The 3,769-nt window shown below is 42.7% G+C and overlaps 1 protein-coding gene across 1 annotated transcript in view; it reads right to left on the reverse strand.

Annotated features, from left to right (window-relative positions):
• The window catches only part of LOC118337638 (LARGE xylosyl- and glucuronyltransferase 1-like), a gene marked incomplete in the record, with an annotated part of 118,997 nt that extends 117,571 nt beyond the window's left edge, over positions 1 to 1,426 (reverse strand). The window contains 1 exon segment of the mRNA XM_035674760.1: positions 818 to 1,426.
• Between the last annotated feature and the right edge of the window lie 2,343 nt (positions 1,427 to 3,769).

The raw sequence follows: 3,769 nt of genomic DNA on the forward strand, positions 1-3,769 counted from the left end.
CCATGAGCAAGACCTTGGTGACCGTCTTGGTGCAAAATTTTGTTAATGTTAATTTGTTGTTAATTTAAAATGACATTACTCAGAATTCTAAACTACTGGAATGAATTATACAATTGAAGCTGCTTTGGTCTATAAAACATTTTTTACTTTTATTTACAACATATTGATTAATTTAATTTAATATTGTTTACTGTGCTATCTTCCTATTTAATTACTTACAAAAAAGGAGCAGTAAAGAGTGGCAAACTTAAGATGTGTTAGCTTAACGTTTTTGCTACGCTGTCATACCGGAGCACTCCTGTGTGCAACTGTTGCCATTCAGCTCGCGCCACCGTTACGTATGCCTGTAGATGCATCCGCGTGCTCAGGAAACAGCACGCGCGAGGACTGGAGAGGGACAAGAATTAGCATACTTCTAAAAGCTAATAACGAAGAAGCTTTTTCGCGCTGTCTTTTAAGATTTCTTACACACGAAGAATCAGAATGCGACAGCTGGGAAACTCAGAGGAGGGCTGGCTGTACCCATGTGCTGTTAATCTTCTCCCCCCACTGTATTTACTGTTGTTTGGAGGGAATTAAAAGGACTGTTTTTGCCCTGTGTGTTTGGACACAGAACGTAAATCTGCTGCGTTGCTGGTTAACACACATATTAAAGGCCTTTATGGAATTTTAACCCCAAGGACTTTTAAGGTTAAGATAACAAGTGAAAACCACACAAGTCGTTCAAAAAATATCGCGGGGGCAAGCGAGTCAGAATGGGGGGGCTGGTGTGAGGTGAGGTCGCCGTGCTTGGTGGGTAACTGCGGGTGCCACTCACCTGATGCAGAGGCTTCAAACTGCCGCTTTCAGGATGCCTTCATCAAATAAATCCTCGGATACAGCCCGCGGTGCTGCTTCAAAACGAGACGACTGTATTATAGGTCAGTCATAACAGTTCTAGCGCAAAATAAGCCGCCGACTTGTTCCATGTAGTTGGAGCTTTATCGGGATGTTTAACCGGTCCCGGCAGCCTCAGCCGTTAAACCCCGACTACCGGCAGCAACAGCTGAGTCCTTATGTCTCCGGACTGGATAAAGACTTAAATCTTAGACAGGTTCGTGGCTGCGTCGCCACACAACAGCGTCAGTGTCGTTAATAGCAGCGGGTCTGGATTACTGTGACCAGCAGGCAGCGACACACAGTCGGGGGGGGGAGGCAGAACCGCGGCGGCCTCGACAGCAGGAGCACGGAGAGCCAGCCGGCACTCCGCTATAGACCGGCTGCTTCAAAACGCCTTCCGAGCGTTAACTATAGTGTATATCCCTTCCACCGAGGTACTCCGGTATCTTCCAGGTCCTGCTTGTGTCTGAGTTTTCGGCCTCAACACAGCAGCTCTTTCTTCCTGACAAGCAGCCAGCGTCCAATCACAGCGCTGCATACAGAGAGGGGACGGAGGATAAGAAGGAGTGGATCATAGCGGACTGGAGTTAGGACCGGTGGCCTGAGAACCTGAAGCAGGGCTGGATAAAGCCACTATTTTACCCTGGGGGTTAACTTTAACTACTTTTGGGCCCCTGTGTTCCCCAACTCAGTTTTGTATGGAAGCCCATTTCTGCCAGTGTGACGTTAAAATAAATAAATAAATAGATTGTGTAAGTCATTATAGTGAGAAACTTTCTCACTATAATGACTAGCATCTCAAAATATTGACTAATTATTTTCAAAATATTGACTAATTATTTTCAAAATATTGAGAGTTTCTTGTTATTTTGATACCAAATCCAAAATGCTTCCATAATTTGGATATTGGTTGATTAAATGCACATTTATTTTAATTCCACTGTGTAACATTTAGGATGATCTATTGTCAGAAATAGAATATAATGGACTTCCGGTTTGCATCCAGTGAGGGAGGACATGCAAGCGTGAGGTCCGCAGGCGTTCCTCGACAGTTACTTTTATTTTTCGTGATAACCATGGTACTAAATATCTAACGTTAGAAAATAATTGTTTATTTATAGTGGCGCATGGCACAGTATAACCTAAGGGGTCTTAAGGATATTACACCTTTGTCTAAACGAACAGCCAGGCCCGCACACACAACCAAAATGGCGGCCGGCTCTCCTAAAGGTGGAAGCCCTACTCTTGATGCAGTGATGGCAGCTATTCAGGAAAGCAAGGAAGAGATATCAAGACAGTTAGATGCTAAAACAACTTCCATCCAGTCCTCACTCTCTAAAATTGAAACGGCGATGTCAACTTTAGCTGACCAAGTCGAAGAAATAGAGGGACGCATATCAGCAAATGAGGACAACATTAAAGATGCCACCACGCACATTGGCACACTGGTGAAGGAGGTACAGTCCCTCAAAGACAAAGTGGACGATTTAGAGAACAGGAGCCGGCGTAACAACATCCGCATAATCGGCCTCCCCGAGGAGGCTGAAGGCCAGGATGCTGCAGGATTTTTGGAGCAAGTCATACTGAAAATCCTCGGTATCGAAAACTTTCCTACCCCCATTACCTGCGAGAGAGCTTACTGCCTGGGAAAGCCCCCCCGCCTGGCAGAGGAGATGCGCTGAGGCCGAGACCCATGATCGCAAAGCTCCTCAACTTTAAGAACAAGGAGAAAATAATGCGCCTCGCCAGACAAAAGGGAGAGATTCACTACGAAAACAGCATCTTACATCTTCCCAGACTGGGGACCCAGTCTGCAATGCCTTAAAGACGCCTTTAAGGATGTAAAAAAGAGCCTTTGGGAAAGAGGAATTACTTATTCCCTGCATCATCCAACTAAACTACGGATTACGCATGAGGGCAACATCAGGTGGTTTGCATCACCTTCCGCAGCGGCGGACTTTTTGAAAACTATTGACAATAACAACTGACCGAGCAGCTGAGATGTCACAACAGTATATGCACCAGAGAACTCCCACCTGGCTGCTCCACCTGTACTGCTGTGACGCTGAGGGGAGAATACGTGTAAGTTAATATACGGATTACAAAGAGGGCTCATACAAAACTTTTGAGATATCTGTTTGCTACTGAGTGGGATAGAAATTAACGTTTTAAGAGCCCCGCTCAATATCCACACTGTTTACAATGTCTTTGTTCAGAAGCGGTGACTAATGGACAGTCTGAACTCGTGTAAAGCTGTCTATCGTAACACAAAATGACTCTGGCTAGATATGTGTTTAATCCCTGCACTTCATCTGTTCTGTTCCTGGTCCCACTTCAGACATGTGGATAAAAGACGGTCCCACTCCCGTTTCCGGGTGGACATTTAGACTTTTGTTTAATACAGTAGTAACTAAAATAGTAACTGTATCCATCTGACCCTCTGAAACATGGTAACTTTATTTTGAGTAGCAGGAAAATTATTATTATAACAATGGTAATTATTATTATTATTATTACTATTGTTATTATTATTACTATAATTATTTTTATTATTATTTATTTATATTTTTCTTTTTCACTCCCCTTATTTCTCATGTTCAACAACATTTTTTTTACTTTGACCACCCTTCTTAGTTATTTATTGGCTGTTGGTGATTTTGCTAATATTATAATAATTATTATTATTTAATTTATTTATCTTTTTACTTGTGTACCTCAGTGGTATTATTTACTTATTTATTTTCTTTATTTCAGAAAAATATATTAGGGGAACAAGGGAGCATAGATTACCAACATGGGTCAGATAATTATTTAACTCTGTTCCCCTTCTACATGGCATTCCCATTATAAGCCACTGGATTATGTTATACTTCAAGTCTACTTCACGCTG

Source organism: Morone saxatilis, unplaced genomic scaffold, assembly GCF_004916995.1.
Source record: "Morone saxatilis isolate NCDOM2014 unplaced genomic scaffold, NCSU_SB_2.0 Contig10, whole genome shotgun sequence".
Lineage (NCBI taxonomy): Eukaryota > Metazoa > Chordata > Actinopteri > Moronidae > Morone > Morone saxatilis.